The sequence below is a fragment of the Gallus gallus genome, chromosome 2 (assembly GCF_016699485.2).
Source record: "Gallus gallus isolate bGalGal1 chromosome 2, bGalGal1.mat.broiler.GRCg7b, whole genome shotgun sequence".
In the NCBI taxonomy this organism is placed as follows: domain Eukaryota; kingdom Metazoa; phylum Chordata; class Aves; order Galliformes; family Phasianidae; genus Gallus; species Gallus gallus.
Window position 1 is genome coordinate 12,870,427 of NC_052533.1, and position 21,352 is coordinate 12,891,778.

The 21,352-nt window shown below is 40.6% G+C and overlaps 1 protein-coding gene across 7 annotated transcripts in view; it reads right to left on the reverse strand.

The window, feature by feature from the left end:
• Positions 1-21,352, reverse strand: part of CCNY (cyclin Y) — a 115,952-nt gene that overhangs the window by 74,922 nt on the left and 19,678 nt on the right. For 2 of the 7 annotated variants that reach the window (XM_046928208.1, XM_025148323.3), the window contains exon 1: positions 9,777-9,959. The exons of the other annotated variants lie outside the window; for them this stretch is intronic. The gene's annotated coding sequence lies outside the window, so the exon portion shown is untranslated. Of the gene's footprint in view, positions 1-9,776; positions 9,960-21,352 lie in introns of those variants that run through there. 7 annotated transcript variants of the gene reach the window in all.

Consider the following 21,352-nt stretch of genomic DNA (forward strand, 5'->3'; position numbering starts at 1 on the left):
TTTATAAATTGTCAAATACTGAATACAAATACTGAAGTGACACCCTTGCTCATTTTTGTTGTCTACAAACAAGGCTTACTAGACAACAGAAAGCATCAGCTTCTGGGCTTGTACATAAATATGAAAGTTTAATACTATTTTTAGTTAACTTTCTTAGGAAATCAGGCATACATAGCTGTGTTAATACTCAGTCCTCTCTCCTGATACCTTTAGGGCCCAGAGCCAACTTCAATCTATTTTAATAAAAAGCTGTGCTATCCATCTGCACATTCTGTGAAAGCTGGCAGGCAGATGTAGGATAGGCAACATATTAAGGACCTCGTAAAAAGAAAGAACAGCCCACTCCAGGGGGAGGTAGTGCCCAGCACACTGTCATTTCCAGTCCAGAGGCAGCACTCGTGGCTTTTCGTCCAATCCTAGAGACTGGGAGAAAGACTGGGCATAGCAGGGCAAGGAACAAGGAACAAGCGTCTATTAAGTTAAAGAGAAAAAGAGAGAACTCGTTAGACGTGCTGGTCATGGAGCACCGTACACACATCTGCATGTAGCAGACTATGTTGTGTCCTGGCAGGAAGATTAATTCAATTGTTTAATGGGACTAACCCATCTCTGATTAAAATGATCCAAAGTGCTCCTCACAATCTTTAACATATGTCCCTTGGCACTAATATTTTTATGATGAAGGCTAAATTATATTCAGATTGAATTAAAAAATTGAGGGAAACTGCATTAGGCCTTTTAATACAACTGTTCATTCTGAACAGCAATTACATGTTTGTTCTCATATCCTGTAGGACATAAAGGTGATCTATCTTAAGAAAATCTCCAGATGCAATGAGAAACAAAGACAGTGGAGAGCTTAACTAATGGCATCTGGCTTTCCTCTTTGTCAGCAACATTCCTCATTGCTGGTAACCACCATAAATTACATCTGTTATCCTCAAACGTGAATTCATATCACTAAATTACTTAAAGTTCCCTGGCAGGAAAACTCAGCCACATGCACAGCCAAATATGGTCTTTTATAGTTGGGAAGAGGTAGTGGGGATCCCTTTTAGAATGCAACTAATTTCAAACTTGCTTATACAGTTCCTGGAAGCTTACACATCAACTCCACATATTTCCTTTTTAAAAGTGTATCAATATAAAATACAAATTTCCTGGGTGATTATTAAAAAATAAATTAAAAGGACAAAGAAAAGAAAAAGTCGAATACAAGCAACAAAGAGAGAAGCTGTGGAAAAGCAAACTGCTTCCTCAGAATTTGGATGGACTTTCCTTTAGTTTTAATTTTTGTTATTTGCATTCACTTAACAGCTAACAGACCATTAAAATAAAGTGCTGATTACTACTGTGTATAAAAAAGTGCACTAGCTTGTAATAAACATGGAAAAGGAACGAGAATTCATCAGCATAAAGACTACTGAGGGATGGTACTTTCACACAACTACAATCTGGAGAAGACACCTCACAGGTGACACTTCCACTCAGTAACACTCACATCACTTCCCCCACATCTCATTAGTGCCACAGATTAACTCAGTCCTGCTTGTTTCTTCAGCAGCTGGGTGGGCAGCATTAGGTACTGCTCCAAAAACATACAGGATATATTTTCTGACAAAAACAATAGTGTGGGGCAAACCTCAACCGCAATGAGGCCACAAAAATGTTCTCCCACCTATTCTCAATCCAGTTCTGGTCAGTTTCAAAATGGAAGACATTCAGAACATGCAACTGTCCACAAATACAGGTAAAAGATAAAGATCTGGGGACAGAACGTGTACACATACTCCTATGATCCTGTTTCACTTGGTGCTAATTTTCCTTCACTTACCAGATGCCCTTTTCTTCCACAACAAACTCTGACATTACAGTAATGTGTTCATTTTGTTTCTTTCTTGAATATCAGCTTCCTTCCCTGTAGTCCCAGAGCTCAATTTTTTCTCTACCAGATATGTTTTTTAAAGTTTATGTTATTTCTCCTTCTTCTTCTTCTGCATTTACTTGTCTTGCCCCAGGGTTTTGGTCTTATATCTACTGTTTTCTCTCTTTTCTCTTCTTCAGCAGAAAAGACTATTTCTATCTGCTCCTCAAACTTCAACATTCAGCACTCATTAGTTATTTCTTCACCAGATTCCCGTCATTCCTATGCTTTCTTTACCCTCTTCATTCAGAAGCAGCTATAAGTGCTGAGCAAACAGAAAGCAGCTTCATCAGTGGCTGCCCCCTCTGCAGCAGTTGAGCTACCTCCATATATCTTCATTATTCCAGCATCAAAACCCAAGTCTGAAATAAAATGGTAGGGCTCGCTGAAGGGCTTCAACGCTGAGAAGAACAGCACCATTGGCCACAGCACACAAGAGGTGAAGTGGCAATGCCTGCACTGAAGGGGCCAGGCAGCTTCAAAAAGGTAATCTACAGGAGCTGTGAACCACAGTGACTGACTCTGAAAGAGATGGGAGGCTTTGTAACTTCTGGCTGCTTTCATAAGGAAAGGCCACATTATTTTCATGTTTTCAGTGTAAGAAATGCAATTGCAAAAATAGAGGATTGCTATGTAGGGAAAGTATGTTAAAGCATAAAGGACCTTAAAGGAGAACCAGTGGCCTAGAAAAACAGAACATCAAGGGGGTTTGCACGAGAACAGTGAGAACATGCATGAGAACAAAGAATACACTATAATACTAAACTGCACTAACTGCACTTAATTAATTTCCAGTCCCTCACCTTCCTAGGCTCACATTCAACCTATCTTGCTAAATAAAGCCTAAATTATGGACGAATCATCACAGCCTCCCTGCACAGTTGATAGAAGAACCCACTCCCTAATGCTGCACGTATCAGAGACACGAAGCCAAATGACTCCATGTGAAGGATTATTAAACCGCAAGCAAACAATGTACACAAACAAAACCTCAAAATAACAAAAAAGAAACCAAAAACCACAAAAGAAACCTTACCATTCAATAAGAACCATTACGTTCTTTTGGTGTATTCGCAGAATGGCAAAAATATTGTGAATCTTAGAAATCATGCTTACAAGTTAAATAGTGTGGGGCTGAGAACAGGATTTGCTCACCAACCTTCTCAAGCATATTGTTGTCTTACATCTATTGCCTGCAAGTTCTCCAGTCCCTCTGCTCACTGCCTTTCAGATTCCTCCCAGACAGCTGGCAGCATCTCCAAGTTTCTTCCCAGCAGGCCCTGCCTCCTCCCAGTCTCTGATTTCCCTAGCAAACTCCCGCAGCCTTCCCACACCTACCGTATGTCCTTAGCAAGACAGGAGAATGCATGCATCAAATCCAATGTGCATCAGATGCTTTGAGCTGTAACTCCAACAAAACTGAATGAGTGTTCAAACTACAGACATCTCAAAGACAGTGACACAGTGATGTTTCATCTACCAAATACGACTGTACTTTGTATAACATTTGATTCAATAAAATGTATATATGCTTTATTTATGTTGGCTGCACTGAAAGGAATGCCTCCTATTTATTTCCATGAAAACCACAACAGATACAAAGAGCACAACAACACTATTTATTTATTTAGTTGTATTTTATATAACACTATATATGTAATAGAATGATAGAATATCCGGAGTTGGAACGGATCCATAAGGATCACTGAGACCAAGAATTTCATGGTGTGATGGCTGTGCACAGCTGTCCAAAATGTTGCTTGCATTTCACATCACTGTTGCCACTGCAGAAATGCACCACCTACTGCCTCACTTTACTGACATTCACTGTTTGGTCTCCATAAACGTTCAGCAAGCATTGATTAACATCAGTGGGGACCATTTTTTTCTGCAAGGTTTTTATTTCCACACCTTTGCCTCATATGCACTTCCATGTCAGACACCATTGTGTCAGACTGCCCCTCTGCTGCCATCTGTCACACAGCAACAAAATGTAATGGAATACTGGTGGAAAGGTTCAATCTCTACTGCCATACCACCAACATCCACTTCTGATGTTGTGGTTCAACATAGTAAAATAGGAGGCATTACTTCCAGAGCAGCCGTTGTAATTCACATTTTGCAACAAACGTAAACAAACCTCAGAAATACCGTAAGCTGATAAGAAAGATTTTATTGGTTTCTTCTCTTGGTGAGACCTTCACACAGATTGTCCAGGAACGCTGCTGTTTGTTTTCTCCTCCTCCTCCTCCAAGTCTGAGCCTACAGATGTGAGCCACTATAAACCATCCACGCACTGCCCACTTACACCAAGACTTTAATGTATTAGTAACCAGCACTAAAAATTTCAGTGGAAAGTGAAAAAAGAGGCAGATCAGAGAGGCAGGGAGGAAGGGAGGAGAAAGTACATAAGAGAGCAGGGAGATGTAGGTTTTCACCTCCCCCGGCATCACTGAAGTTACAAGTGATGTTAAACAGCAAAGCACTAGATCTTAATTTTCCTGTCCAAAGCTTTGTCAGTTTTCTACTCACTGCTATTTGTTATCTTGGAGCCCTCTCGATTTTCTTAGATCTAAAATGAAGCAATAGTACTTCTCAGTATTTTATATTCCAGAAGCAAGACTAAAACACCAGGCTAAATTAATGGTGTTTATGCTCCCCCAAATGAGCAGAACTAAATGATTTTCTGAGTGATAGCTACTTCTGCAGAATACCTATCCGCACTTGTAAGGCATCTATCACTGTAGGATTTGCTTTTGATGAATAAGTTTTGTTCTATTTTAGCCTCCAAAGACTTTTTCTCTAGCGCTGGGTTCACACTGAACAGAAGGAGAAAAAGAAATTAAATGGCCACAGAAATGTAGGCTTAGGAAAATCCTGCAAGTCCCACATTATGCTGCTGATTTCTTCTCTGCTTTGTGCACAAATGAGTGGTACAAACAAGGCGGAATCACAGGCAGGCAGCAAACTGCCTGTGAACTCATCAGGGGCACATTTAAAAGGCATGCAACTCAACAACTAATTGCTCTGGGAAAGAAAACTGCGCAGAGGGCTACACCTATGAGGATTCTGTTGTAACTGCGGGGCAGGTAAAACTCAGGCTGGAATTACAGCAGGCCTAAGTTCATTATAATGCTCTACAAACTCTCATTCTGTACCGCAAAGCATATGCAAAATTAAAATCTATGCTTGGGCAGAATATCTCTGTGGTATATTGTAATACCAAAATCTTCAGTCAAGAAAACAAATTAAGAAACACAAGTCATGGGGATAGGTATTTTGCCATCACTTCTGCATGCTAACACATCCACGCTCAGCACAAGAGGGAAATGAGCATCACACATGCTGCCCAGGAGCTCACAAGTTGTAATGTGTGCGCTAAGGAAAAAATGTACTTGCAGAAGCTTGTAAAACATCACTATAAAGACAGACGAACAAAGACTTGAATGAGGTTTAAAGCTCTGCTGGGAACAGACCATAGTATCCCTCATGAAATCACTGCTGCCATATTTAAATACATCGTTCCGATTTTAATGTCTGCTTATACTGCACTGACTCTCCTGTAAGCAACTAAAGCAAGCCACGATACCTTCACTAGAAACAGGAACATACCTTTCTAATATTTACTATTAAATTAGTAGTTAAGCTTTTATTAGATCTAGGTTGATGCTACATAATTCTGTTACTGATTTAAAGAACCAAAAAAAGGTTCTATAGCCTGAAATGTCTGCTTATAAATTTTGAGCTTACTCCAATATAATTATGTCTATACAGAAGAGCTGGAAAAAAAAAAGAAAAAAAAAAAGGTTAAATACTATTAAAAGAGGTAAGCTTTGGATCAAAAAGAATTTCTGTTCTAAAACATTTTTGCCCTCTGAATCTCTCATGCTGCAGGCAAAGGGATGGGGAAGCTTTGCACTACATTGTGTAATACAGGCATATAAGGCCTAACTGGCTTCAAACAAGTAAGAATAGAAGATATGTACAGGCACATAAACGTCAGCTGCATTTTTGCACTAAACTAAACACTAGTAAAAACTAAACACAGTAAAAACTAAACACAACATCAAAAAAAAGTTTAATTCTGACTTCTCTTTCTGGAAAACTACAGGTATCACAAAAGTAGCCATGAAATCTGCCTACCATCTCAGGCCAGTTCTCCATGGGAGTTGGACTCCACGATCCCTGCGAGTCCCTTCCAACTCAAGATATTCTACGATTCTTTGACTGAACATTCGCATCTCAGAGGGCTTAACTGTCACCCCTGTTTTCAGGTCACCAACAGCAGTAGAGAGTGAGTGACAGCTGTCCCACTGGTACACCCCTCTGCACAGACACGAAAGCCATCTCTGGGCCAGTGGGAAAAACTGGGAGCAAGACTGAAGTAACCCCGAAACCATGACAAACAGCTGACAGTTCCAGATCCCACTGCTATTTTCTGCTAAAGATGCATTTATTTCCTTTCTAATGGACTTGCAGAAGCCCAAGATCAGCTTTTCTTCCACATTCTTCCTCCTAGTCTGCAAAAGGCCACATAAAGAGTAATTCCTGCTTATTTTCAGATTTCAGATAACTTCCCTTGAAAGGCACACAAACAACGCTGCAGTGCGTCAGTACACCGCACATCGGGGGTCAATGGCACCTTCCTAAACAAGTCTGCTCTGCTAGGCCTTACCTGAGTGGTTGCATTGGTGGAAAACTGCAACAAGAAACACCATCTGAGGGCCTCAGGGCGGTGAGGCACTGGAACAGGTTTGCCCAGAGATGTGGTGGATGCCTCGTCCTTGAAGACATTCAAGGTCAGGCTGGACCAGGCTCTGAGCACCTAATGGAGCTGTGAATATCCCTGGTCATTGCAGGGCAGTTGGACTAGATGACCTTTAAGAGTCCCTTCCAACTCACGTGATTCTATCGTTGTATGAACCAAGGATAGCACAGAAGCTCCAGGCACCGTCAACCTGGATCCACACCCACATGTATCCAGAACACACGCTGGCCCAGAAATGAAGGAAACCTGGAGTGTTTAACAGCTCAGTGACATATAAATATACAGGTTATCACTGCCAAAGGAGGGAAAGGTAATATCCTCCTGCTTCTCCCTGTCCCAGTGCACAGGCATTCACTTGTTCCCTTTAAGAGCACTTGTTGCAGTAGACCCTTCTGTAAGCCACTTTTATTTTGTTTCTGAAGTGAGTTAAAAATCCAGCAGAAGTTATTTAAGTACACTTAAAATTGCAGAAGAGCAAAAATGGCAGTAGTCTACTTTAAGAAAATGAAAATACAATGCTGTAAGCTAGTATCTACTGCTGCAGTAAGCTGTGCTACTGCTGTAGTTTGCCTTGAACACTGCCCTGTGACATTAACAGACTGATCAAAAAGGTTACTTGGTTCTGAAAAGATTTTTGCCTAGCCCAAAATACTACTCTGCAGCATCAAATACCTTTTACCTTCCAGAGCAGCAATTTGCCACGCTTTGTTGTTGTTGTTTTATATTTAATCTTAAGTACCTTTGAAGTTCTACAGCTCTCTGTCACCTGCAGGCAATATGGCCCATCCTATAGGATGCTACAGCAAACAGGCACGAGATGTCTGTCACAGACATACATTTAAAGTAGTTTTCCTCTACTTAAATGACTCAGAATAACAAGAAAAGCATCTGTGAATATAAAAATAAGACAGATGAAATGCATACAATTCTCTTGATAGGTTTTTAAAGCAAAATATTTAGCCTTGTGCCACTGAAATTATAAAAAGGAACCAAACAAGCTGAACACCACAACCTGCAATTCCACAACTTTTGCAAGTAGAAGAGCTACCAGTAGCAAGAAATCTAACAAATTTATCTATGGAAACATGGTGCCTATTTTAGGATTAATCTTCATAAAGAATTAAAGATTCTCCTCTCAAGGAAAGACATGTAGATGAAAATATTAGGGGAACTGGCAGGAGGGATCACAGCCTGACTAAGATAGAGCAGCATTACAAAAAAACAGGGAGCAAATGGTAGCAGTGAAATTTCTAAGGGAAAGCAGGGCAAGGCAGCACAGAAATGTTGTTGACCTGCACAATACAATTCAGTTGAAACCCTTTATTACCAAAACCTGAAGAAGGAACAACATGTTTAACTTCCAGATAGGCAATTTCACCAGGGGAGCACAGGAACTGTTTTCTATTAACATTCTAATAATGGAAAACTGCTCAAGGGAAGAAAACTCATAGTGAAGCAGAAAGCAAAGATTTCAAAAGCTATTTGTGGCAACACGACGCCGAGCAGCAGCGCCCACACAGCTCTCTCCAGATGGCTCTGCTGAGCCCCACTCCACAGAGCAGGGACTTTCAGATGGGAACTAGCACCAAAAGGGAACCTGGGTGTTTTGTCTCATTCTGTCAGCAGAATCAGCTGTCAGATCGTACAGCTCCTTCCTGAAGCAGGTCACCTCCCGCAGCAGGGCCCAAGCACAGCCTCTCCAGAGTGCATCTCCTCAGACAAATGCTTGCTGCTCCTATAAGCAACCCACATGGAAAGGGACACCTATCTATCACCTATAGCACCTAGCACCCCAAAGCAGAGACTTCTTAAGTATATCAACACCACTTCATTTTTCAAAAACCTCAGAAGATGTTGGCACAAACAACAAAACACACCCAAAACAGATGAGCAGGTTTTTGTTACTGCCAATTATGAAGAGAACCTATAAAAAGGGCACTGATTGCACACAACATTTTTCAAGTGTTTATAGGAAGTAGTTCTGGGAAGCCCACAACAGGCACACCTCTCCCTGGAGACAAGCTGGAGACAAAAAAAGAACCCACAACAAATACCATTACTGGAGAATGCACGCCATCCCTTCCCCAGCATAGCTGATGGAATCAAGCAGCTCCCACCAGCACATACCAGCTCTAACACAGTGCAGTACATGCCCACCGATTCCAAGAGATGCATGACACACTCATGACTGCTCAGCCCACTTCTTTGTTCATTAACACCATTTTCTTGGCAAATGAAGGATGTCAGTAAATGTTCAGGGAGCCCAATAAGGCCCCATACTTTCTCTTTTTTCCATGTATTTCAGTCAGCAAGGTTTCACTTATACTTTCATTAAAGCCTAGAGAAGAGCACTTGACACAAAGCATGATGCAGGTTCACCAGCCTCCTAAGCATGGGACCCTCCAGGGCCATTTCACCCCTTTACAGTGTTCAGAATCTCACTGTAAACATTGCTGCCCTGCTACCACTAGTGTACTACAGCTGACAGAACTGAGTATCTACTCAGGCCTATAATTGATATACAAAGAACTTATTTAGGGATGTCAATTACAAGTCACATGCACTCTGCAGAGAACAGTGATTTCGTCAGGGAGAAACTGACGATGAAGACTGTATGAAATTGAACATAAATACAAACAAATGAGGAACTTTGAATTAAATTTCCCCAAAAAGGTAAGACAAACAAACAAACAAACAAAAAAGGAGGTTATTTCCTTTTTTTCCCCTACTGTAAATTATTTCTAAATATCCAGGATTTACTACAGTTATCTTGCTATTAAGGCACTTTGCTTTAGAGTCGCAGATTGCATAACCAAACAAGAAAGGTTTTTGTTTTCAGTGTTCTGATCCTTGCTCTTTAAAATAATAACAACCACTCAAGGACAAAGTGGGTGAGTTCCAGGGTGTGCAGACAGCCCTGCATATAGTCCATTTCGCCCAGTGTTTGATTCACTTCAGAGGAAAGAGAAGAAAAATCAGTTATCTGAATAATGGCAATCCTTACAGAAGGGGGAAATAATCAGACTGTAGAACACAGCACTAAGGCTTGTCCTACAAAAACAAATAAGATGTTTCTGCACTTACCTGCATTTTATTCTGAAACATGGGAAGCCACAGAACCCCATCAGTTTTAATGATAGTTCAAAAGACAATCTAGCTAAAATAGGTAAGACCTCAGTATCAGGCATACAAATATGACTTAGTATTCCTGGAGGCCTAAGATAAATACATTGCAGCATTCGAAGACCGAAACGATTTGCAAGTGTCAAGGTCCAACACAAAGCAGCTGTAAGAGGCTCTGGCTTTTTCACAGAGCAGAAAGGACACTATGACCAGATGTATGTACACTGACACTGTTGTGTAGTATTGCATCAGAAAGATTTCACTAACTGTAATTTCTGTGTCTTTAATTAGCCACTAACTATAGTACCAAACCTAAAGCTAAAGTACCAACTAACCCAGAATAGCTAAAAGATATATACAAAGGCCACCAAAGGTCCTTCCCAAGAAGGACTGTATGTATATTTTCATTAGTGCATTGAAATAGCATTGAACACTAAAAGGATCATCCACTAAAAGAAATCAATTCAACTTCAAACCTGTACTTCGGTGTTGGAAAACAGTATCTCAAAATACAAGACACAAAAACAGACACGTGTTGTTGTTGTACACATTAGAGCTCAAAGAATCCAGGTTTGAAGAAGGAGGAAGTATGACACTTACTAGAGAAGTAAATAGTGATTTCAGTGCTGAGACATAAGCAAGTAACACATTGTTTACCTGGTCATATTTTGTAGTGGACAAGCTCACTTAATTCATTATCAAAATCAACCTTCCATCCACACAACGGTCTGCATTAAATCTATACTTAAGATGACCAATGAAGATGATACAATGTAAAATGTTACTAGACAAAGGCAGAGCTAGGTTTAGCACTGGGCTAAATCCAGTCAACCAACCTTAGAAATCCATGGGATATTCAACCAAATCCATAGGGCTTGCAGTAGTTGGCAGTGATTGAGGTGAAGAGATCCCTACTGACACAGAGTGTAATTCTGCAACAGTCTGAGTTACGGAACAGCATCACAGAAATTGATAAATAATAAGAACACATTGTCAAAGTAGGGGAGGAACTGTAAGAAATATTTTACCCATACTACTGAGAGTGCATATAATATGCCAGTGGATTTATTTTTGCAAGTTTAATCATGTTAGAAAGAATCTTGCTGTGCAAGTATTTCTATCAAGTATACTATATAAACTAAATAAAAGAGATACGCTTATTGAGAAGGTGAATTATTCAACAGGAACCTGAGTGGCAGATTTATTAACCTGGCAAAGTAAAAACACATGATATATCTACACTGTTAAATATTTTATTTTAAAGAATCCAGCAATAAAATAAATCCTTAATGAATCAACAGCTCAGTAAGAACACTTCCAAGGAGAATGTTGCTTTCACGTGCATCTGTGTTATGGAAGCAAAGACTTCTTCCCCAAACAGAAAAAGAATATTACATGTCACCTAAGAACAAATGGGGGAGATGAGGCAAAGGGAGAGAAACGCAAAACAAATAAGCCCAAAAGAACACCTCATTTGTATTTCATAGGACCAATCAAAGAGCAAAAAATGCAACAACTGAAATATTATATTCCAGGTCCCACAGTAACTGCTGTACCTTAACAGCATCTAATTATGCAGTAATTTGCAGGAGTTAATTTCCTCCTACACTGTAACCCCCAAAATACCTTGAGGGCAATTCCTATCTATGTAAATTGTAGAAGGTGTGTGGGAAAGTGCAAGGGGATATGAAGGGTATCCTTCAAAAAAACATTTCAATAATTAAAATTACGACAAGCATCTCCCAAGGAAGATGAGCATACAGTGCCTGAACCTCCTGACAGGGAATACAAGTTTGGAAGTAAAATCCTCTTTACAGGCAGTTCCTGTGAAAAAGCAAATATTGGGCTGTACATCATATACAATCAAAAACATGCAAAGTAGACAATCAGTAGGCAATATTCCTACAAAAGCCATTTTATCGCTCGTCCTTTTAAATAAACTTCAACCAGAGGCTCTCTGTCAGCCCTTCTTTATGCCAAGTATTCTCTACATTCGGTTTAAGTTATCTCACCCTTAAAAAAAAGGAGAAAAGCCATTCTGAAATCTCAGATCCTGAACTTTTCTTAAAATACTCTTAAGCCCATCCATCTAAATAAGAAAGGAGATAACTCTGGCTCACTCAGATGTAGAGTCCCCCCCTTACTTTATCAAATCATAGAATGGCCTGAGTTGAAAAGGACCACAATGATCATTGAGTTTCAACCGCCCTGCTATGTGCAGGGTCGCCAACCACCACACCAGGCTGCCCAGAGCCACAGCCTGGCCTTGAATGCCTCCAGGGATGGGGAATCCACAACCTCTTTGGGCAACCTGTTCCAGTGTGTCACCACCCTCTGTGTGAAAAACTTCCTCCTAAAACCTAACCTAAACCTCCCCATCTCAGTTTAACACCATTCCCCCTTGTCCTATCGCTGTTAACCCTCGTAAACAGCCATCCTCCCTCCTGTTTATATGCTCCCTTCAAGTACTTTTAGCAACAAGAAAAACTTCTTCAAATTCTTTCCGTGAATCTCATTAAACTAAAGCCTGTACATCCTAAAGAAGATAAAAGTTATATGCAGCCCAATAATTCATAGCTGGCCAAGGGAAGGATGGACGTAATGAGTTTCTGGAATTAGGGCTTATGCAATCAAAGAAACAAACCAGCCAATACCCCCCAGCAAGATCTAAAGCAAAGCCACACAGTAAGTAATGGAGTGTAAATATATTTTATTTCTGAGGACACATAGAGGCATTTGTTCAGATCTTAATGCAGTTTATCAAAGCTTCTGCCCTTCTCGGGGATCACTGCCTATTTGACCTATCTATCACAAAGGCAACTGTACTACAATGCTACATAGTAGGGACCAATATTTTCACAAGCGAAACAAGGATTTCTCAGGTCCTTCCTTGGCCCCAGGCAAAACAAGAGGAAAAATCCACAGCACACGATTGTGTGCTTTCCTTAGCCTTCTCATCTGCAGTGCAACAAGCAGTGACACTGAGAAATCACAAGAAAGGACCCCAAGGTCAGGTGAAGTTGTCAAGGAAAGCAGCAGGAACCACTTATTACCAACCATCACTTGCAATTAATGTACATGTTAGAAAGCAGTATCATTGGTCAAAAATTAATGCCATATTAGAGATAGCACAGAATCACAGAACAGGGCATTTATTTATGTATCATGTATCATTTTAAAGAAAAAAAAAAGAACATAGCTTTAGTTTAAATTCTTTCTTAAAGAAAAAAGGTATAGCTGGCATGGCCAGTCTGACTTGGGTATTGCCTTGATCTACAGCTTGGCCCTATAAAACTGTATTTACAGAAAGCATAGCCAGGACAGATGTCAGAGCTGCTTCCATCCCATTCCTCAGTCACCTTGTTAAAATGAAATCTGAGTGCATTATCCAAACCTAGTGTAGTAAGAGTTGCTTATATTTTTCTTGAAGAAAACTAATCTATCCCAAAGCTCCAGCAAGCCTAATATAAGGCTGCAGGGGGTTATTAAAAGCAAGAATCTTTGAGCTTGCCTATGCTGCTCACGACAGCAGCCCTGTATGCGCTACTATACCAAAGCTTGGTAAGGAAAAACAAAAATGACTCAAGTAACAAGAAAAATAAAAAACAAAACAACAAAAAAAATGACCAACTTAGCACTGCATATGGGTCTTCCATTTTTTATCCTCTTTTCAGCTGTGTAATCTCCATGTAGCTGCACTTAACCGTACAATAAGTTCTACCTAATCAGAAGGGCAGCTAAAAATAAAACCTCCCTCCAGAACCAGGCAGAAACAACATTAAAACGCCAAACTTCCCTGTGGGGCAGTCTGCCAGGAAGCAGTCCCCAAGGCCTGGCTTTCATCCCACCCGTGTGAGTGCACGACACAAGAGGAAGAGTCCTAGCACTGCAGAGCTCTGGTATACACATACCAGCAGCATCCTCCCATGTCTGAACACCCTGACTGCCACTGAGAATGGAGCGACAGGAAGGACTACGGATGGCGTTATGCACTCATGAGAGGTACAGCTGACCTTGTTTTATCTCTGGCAGAGTGCCTTAACAGGCCATTAGGAATGCTGCTGTTTACTGCCCAGAGCCAACAATTTCCACTGGCACAGCAGCTCTCTGCTCACAGCTGCACCCCCAGACATCACTGCCAGGCTCTGCTTCCCAGCACTGCACTGCAAGGGCTCAGACAGGGCACGAGACGAGGGTTTCCTGGCAGGGGAGAGTTCCTCACCCTACAAACACCGCAGGGCTGAAGGGCCAAGCTGTCACCTCGCCAGCCCTGCCAGCCCACAGCCAGCAGTGCCTTCACCATCCTCCACAGCCATTTACAAGCACTCTAGTAAACAATCTTTGGTCCCTTTGCTTTCAGAGACAGTAATAAATGTGACTGGTTTCTTACTGCCAAGGCTTTTATTGCTTTATGACATAACTGGTAGACATAATCCATCAATATGAAGTGTAGACCATCACAAGCCATAGCACAGACAAGCCTCATTATGGCTAAATTAGGTACCAGAGCTATGTGACAACCTCCCTGCTATTACCCTCAGAGCAGCACGTGGTCAGGAGAGAAAAAATGCAATACAGGCAGCTCCTTCTGTATGAGAGGGGAAAGCAGTGCTTCAGTGCATAGGCTGCATGGCAAAGACTAACGACTGCATTTGAAACCGATCAATTACCTAACAGAATAAAAGGTTAGGAAATAAAACTGTAACTCACCTCTCTGGTAATGGTTAGATTGAGGAGTCAGAGCTGGGAAGCGAGAAAGCACAGTGCCCAAGAACCACTGACAGTGTTATTTTGATCAGCACTGAGTTCTTAAGAAAAAAAAAGAAATGGAAATTGCCAGGGCATCTGTGTACACAGCAGATGTAATATAATGCATTTTAAAGCTGTAATAACATCTACATAGTAGCTGAAAGCAGTGATAAGTACATTTAGATAAAACTTACATTCAGCTCTGAGAATAATTAAACTTTGAGAGCAGTTTATCTACTGATGAGATGGTTCTTCAAAGCAAATTGAGGTTGAATGTCTCAGTGAGTTCTAAGGGTAAACTCTTTGATTCAGTTTTATTTTGCTACAACAGAGAAGAAAGGGAACACACAAGGATACGTGCTGGGATGTGGCTAGTACCAAATGAAAACATTTTATATGGGCAAGATGCTGAACTCATTTGAAGATGGTGTTTGCCCAAAATCATTCTCTATCAAATGAATTGAACTTACATGTAATTTTCTACATTATAAATGTAACTGTACACTGCAAAAGTATGCAGGGGAACAGCAGAGGTATTTCCAACACTGAAAACATCAGAACTCGCCATGGCACATGGGAGGGCTTAAGAAAAAACGAATCCAAATACTTGAGCCACATAGCATAGCAGTGGTGAATTGTGAAATGGTTTGCAGCAAGTCATCTCTGTGTTAAATCCTGGATAGGAGGAAATAGGCTGGGGTGAGTACTTCATCCAGGCTTCAAGATCTTAAAAATAAAACAGTGAGACAGACAGTAGAAGCTTCCAGTCAGTTCATTCCCTTGCATTTGCTACTGATCTATTTTACTCCACCACATGTGTTCAAAACCTATTCTTAAGGCAGAAATGTAGTAATTTTAAAAAAATAAATAAAGATTTCAAGTAATTGCTGGAAACAACAAACTAATGCTTTGGTTTATTTGGACAAATGGCACATCCCATAATGTCAATACAAGACAAGAGCCACTGACTCCTGTGACATGTAACAACGTGTTTAATAATGCAAGGTCTGTCTGCAGGATCGCTCAAAATCGTTGCAAACCAATTAGCAGCATGGTTCTGTTCCAGGAACAGAGTTAGCGTGGCTTGTAAACTCTGCAGCTTTACCCACGGTAAATTAACATCAAACTCATCTCCAAACCTAACACTACTTGGAATCTGGTGCCTGCTCAGACTGATGGAAATGGCACAAACTCTACTCAACCACTGGATGGTTCATAAAATCCTGCATCTGAATTAAAATAAGAAAGAAACTGGAAATGGGTATGGAGTCATGGTGAAAAGTGAAGTTATAGCACATCTGTAATAGCTAAAAAGCAAGTGAGCAACTGGAGGCATCCTGTATTACATGTATGCCAACATAACAACTCACCCATTGTAACGCACATTAAGGGAAAAAAGACACTAAATATTGACCCTAAGAATAAAAGTATCTTTAGATTGTCTAGCTCCTAAGTATAACTTACAAGCAAATGATCCACAAATCAAGAAACTGCACAAATCCGGGTTATTCACAACAGAACACGTTATGAATGCTTTTAAAGGATGTCTCACTTTATGATTTTTGTAAGGTGATATTTATTTTCCTCTTCCCAAGCCCTGATAATATTTGCCTAAGGACAGTATGTAAAGAACAGACTGCACTGGAGAAGAAATAAGGAAAAATAACCCCTAACAGTAATGAAAATGTGCAGTAGTTAAAGAAAAAAAAAAAAAACAAACGTTTTCTTTCCAAGTGTTTTCCAAAACTGCAAACTCTCAAACTACCAAATACCTTCAGACATGAACTCTCTCTTCAGTTTTCCATATATGACTCCTCTGAATAAACACTGAACATACAAGTCAATCTAGAAGTTGTTTCTTCAGTAAAGTTTCTCATTTGTTTTCCCACTTCAGCAGAGAAGGAGAGAGGAAGCTGGGGAAGCATGGGTGACATTTGATCTCTAATACACTACCATGGACTTCAGTGACTGTAAGGCACAAGACTCCCAGTGCTCTGCAGCCACACATCCGTAACAGCTTCATGCTGTTGCTCTTGCAGACTTTTCTGAACATACTGAATTTATTATGAAGACAACATTTATGCTAAGAACCCACCACAAGCAGGAGGAATTGCTGTATTGACATGGTTTCTTTCATCCTGGTTTGAAACCATGCTGAGATCCAATGATAATAAGAACACAGAAGGCAGCGTTCGTCACTGCTCTTAGCTGCATTTTGACATCTGTTTCACAGCTCTTGGAAAGCCCACTGCCATTAATCTGTCATGAGAAAGGACAGGAGGAAAAATTCCCAGGCTGCAGAGGGCATCACGGAAATTTTCTAGCTGACTGTTCATTGAGAGAGAACTGTAACAGCCAAATTATGTCACTGTGAATGGACGGAAGATGCTGTAATTCTATTCTTCCTTTTGTCTTAATGGAGTTATTTAAGTTGCAATTCTGGAGGCAGACCACTTACCAAAGCCTTTAGCAGCCACCTGGCATAAAGAAACAGCACACTGAGAACAGAAGGTGACGTCCTGGTCCTGCTCAGCAGAAGTGGCTCCGTGCTTCCCTGCCTTCACCTTCCAATCACTACATGAAGGAAGTTTGCATTCCCAGCTCCTGCTGCACATTCGTATTTAAACAGATCCTACCAACCAACCAAAAGGTTCATTACCAAATCCAGCTAAAAATAAGGCAAACAAAAACCTCATCTGAGACAGAACTTTAGATGATGTAAAAGCACAGCCTTCATAGTATTCATACATTAAAAAAAATGCAAACAGAAAGTATTTGCCATGCAGTATCACTAAAGCACAAAGGGCTGTTTCAAAGCCAAATACTTTCCTAAGACTAGGATCCTACATCAAGGAGGGTTAGCATGCTGCTCACACACAACAATATCATAATTATATGTTTAATATAGTTAAATCTTTCATAACTGGGCTTCTTCTACTTAAAAGATTAGCTTCGAGCACGCAGGCTTAAAAACATGGATCTCAATTTATATGACAAGTTTCCAAACAAGCTTCTCTCACACACAGGCAAAAGTGACACTGCAAACAGATATAGGATCTGACAACAGAAACTTGTGGAAAAAGCAGCAACGAAAACAGGAAGAGAATGAACACTTTAAAATATATATATATAAATAAAAAAATACAAAACAAACCAACCCCCAAACTTGAATTAACTTATCTTAGAGCCTAAGTGGGTTTTCTGTTTTTTTGTAGGATATTAACATGGTGTACAGTTTATATTTGCTACTGAAGAGTAAAAATAAAGATCGCACTAAAAAGCAGCTTTGTAACCCACCTTATGTAACTGTGAGCTACTAACCTCAAATTTTATGCATACAAAAGTAGACATTAGAAACACAACTTGTAGTGAGAAGAACAATCTGCTCAATAAGGATGCTGATGTTTACTTTGCAACCATGAGCATAGGAACACAGTGGTCAGCCACTGGAATGAGGAATACTGGAACTAGCTTCTCTGCATTAAGACTATAATCAAAAAGCCCAATAAGATTGAATATCACTGATCCATAGGTATGAGCTGTGGGTGGGTTGAATGCTTTTTCACTTCTGAGATTCTGCTTTAAAGCCTGAAATAGAGTAAGCACAGTTGTTTCAGCACACCACTGAAAGCCATTTAATTTCATGTGAGGCAGCTGACCTCCTGGTGGGCCACAGGAGAAGAACACTGCATCTCTCTGAACAAGAAAAAACAACAGCAACAAAACTCTGACAACGTTACAGCACAACTGAGAGTTGTAGAGAAGATCTCACTGTGCATTGGCTTAAGGACTACAGAAATCATTTCATTGTCTTCAAAATATTTATTATCTAGTTTCATAATTAATGCCGTTTCAGAAACTGCTTATGGTAAAGCAGCAGGAATTAAAAGTAAACACCAAAGCCTCTGTTAAAAGGAAAATGACTGTAACAAGCTATGACTACTTGCCATTATCTCTGTGACTGTACTTACTAGATTTTTTTTCTTAACTGTTTTCATTCAAACTCAGATAGCACAACAAAAGCCAGACTTGGGTTTGTTCAGATTTCCCACTCAGGATGGGGCAGGGATGCTCTCATGTGTAGGGATTTACAGGAAACATTCTTTTCCACACAAGAATTAGACACAAGCCAAGGAGATAATTTCTGTTTGAAAAGAAAAAGATGTTACAGAGACCTGAACTCATTATTCGCATGATTCATTTTTGAAAAAGATACATCATAGCGAAGAAGCTTTCCTGCTTTTTAATTATCAATTTACAATTCGAGTTTAATCAGTTTTGATGAAGACTGATGAAAAAAGAATGAACAGAGCCAACACTACACAAGACTCTACCTGCAAGAACTTATGGTTCCAATTGTTACTGAACGGCCGTAACATTACTGAGCAGCACTCTTTCCACATCACCTTGTAAATGTAAGCTGGAAACAGGAGAAATGCGTTTTCTTACGAAACTGACTTCATACTTTCCAGCAAAGTTAAGTGAAAACATTGTAGGAGTCTAAGTCAAATTGCAGGCCTGCATGATAAATGCCTGTGAATATAATCAAGTTATATGGAGGCAAAGAAGTGCTCCAGAATCTGGTTGTGTGTGTTTATAGAAAGACAGTTCAGAACTAAGCTGTTAATGCTGCAGTAGGCATTAGGAAGCTGTCAAACTCCAGCCCACTAAACCTTTCTTTCTATCTTTTGTTCAGAACTGTCAAAATCACAACACAAGAAGTGCAAACAGGCTTGAGAAGCCCTGACTGCTCACCGGGAACCAACAGGTGCTTCAAGTACATGGCTCTTTCAGAAACTTCAGCTTTACACAGGAAATGGAACAGACTCAAAGTGAGCTACACCGTAACAGTAATCTGAAAACCACTCACTGAGGAACCGTAACAGAAACTCTGATACACATGCAGCTTATAGACTCATCCCGAAATTGTTCTGCAGGCAATCCAGCACAGTGTGAGCTCCTGACTGACCTTATCCTTCATCACAGCCAGACTCAAATACACAGCGTGGTATAAAATACTGTGAGCTTTTCTCCTCTGCTTTCACTTTGGAATAACAACAACAACAGCAAAAACTGTAAGCCAAAGGGTGACAAGCCACTTTGGTTTACTCTTCTGCCTTCTTATTGTTGCACAGAAGAACGTGCCCAAACACTCCCACTGGTGCTGTGTTAGGTTGGGCCAGGATGGTCCTCACTGGGACAGCCAGCCCTCTGGGAGATGAAAATTTAAAGCAAAAGCTCCTCTGGCTGTTAAAAGTCTGTGGCAGCCTGGTGATAAGATCAGCTAAGAGATCCAGAGATCCTTATCTTCCCTCCTATCTCCTTTATTTCATACTAAAATCCATCACCATAAAAATTCCAGGTTCAAGAGCCTCCATGGTCACAAGAAAAACTAGAGATCAGGAAAGCCAACCACCCATCAAGCTCCTCCTGCTAATCATAGCTCCAGCTGGCTATTTTACTCCTACTCAGCATCTCAAAAAACCCTTGCTGCACACTTAAAGGACAAGATAAAATAAATAAATAAATAAAATACAACACAACAGGTACTGCTTCCTACTGTGTGTACTGCAAGGATGCAGACAACAGAAGCCAACCAGATAACAAAGAGTTAATGACCAACGTGCTTTCCTCCTCTTTCCACCCAGGTCTCTTCCCCAGCACAGCCCCTGATTAGTGATCATTCATTTCACCAAAAGCCATGTACTGGGAATTCTGGCCCTCCTCCAGCAGCCGCTGGCATGGACTTAACTGCTGCATAACAGTATCCACCCTACATTTTAGTTTTCCCCACAGGACCAGTCCTCCTCATCTCTCCCCACCCACAATCCTACACTGGCCTCCTGCACCTCTACTGCTACAGTGCTGCTTGCACCACAAGAATTACCCCATTAGCACACGGCTCTGGCTGTTGGATTGTAATCTGATCTACTAATTTCTGTCAACTGAACCTGAAAGAGCAATAGTCATTAAAGAACAAAATAAAATCAGTGTGTGGAAAGTTTTGGCTTCCACGTGTATGCCTTGTCAGGTCATCAACCTGTTTGCTGCCTTATCCTGATAAGAGGAAAAAGCTGTTAATTCATTGCTAGCAATGAGTGTAAACAGAGAACCAAAGGACAGAAGAGAAGGCCAAGGAGGGTTGGGTATTTCAGACGTAGAAATTCATGCTGCAGTCTTACAGATACACACACACACACACAAAGTTTTATTTTTATTTCCTTCAACATGACCTATTGCTGAAATCGTATGCAAAAACAGAGGAGAGGACAAACTAAAATACAACTTGTAACTGTAAGATAGCCAGAGTCTGGATCAATATTTGGCTTCATTTCAGTTCAAAAGACAAACTTCAACACAGGGAAGAGCAAACACTCAGACGGGTGCATGCAAAGTGCTCGCACACTTGAACACACTACAGCAGGAAAACTCTACAGACAAACACCTCCTTTTGGCAAATGCCTTCCCACCTACAAGATACTTTCCACTGTAAAGAGGCAATACATTCCAAGTGTATGCACCATGCCCCTGGGCACCTGTTACCAAAAGTTCACCTGGAACAAGTCTCAAGGTTTGCATCAGCATTCAGCACATCCTTAAGTAAGAGGATCACAAGAGGGCTTGCTCAAGCACTGTGGTTGGGCATGCTTGATCAGCCAGGTGCAAACATGAAGTTTTTCTTTCCTGTCACAAAGCACTCAGCCAAGGGAAGCATGACCAGGAAGTTAAAATTTAATGGTACTGTCCCTGCAGTATTGTAACGAATGCTATTTTTTTACAAAATTTGA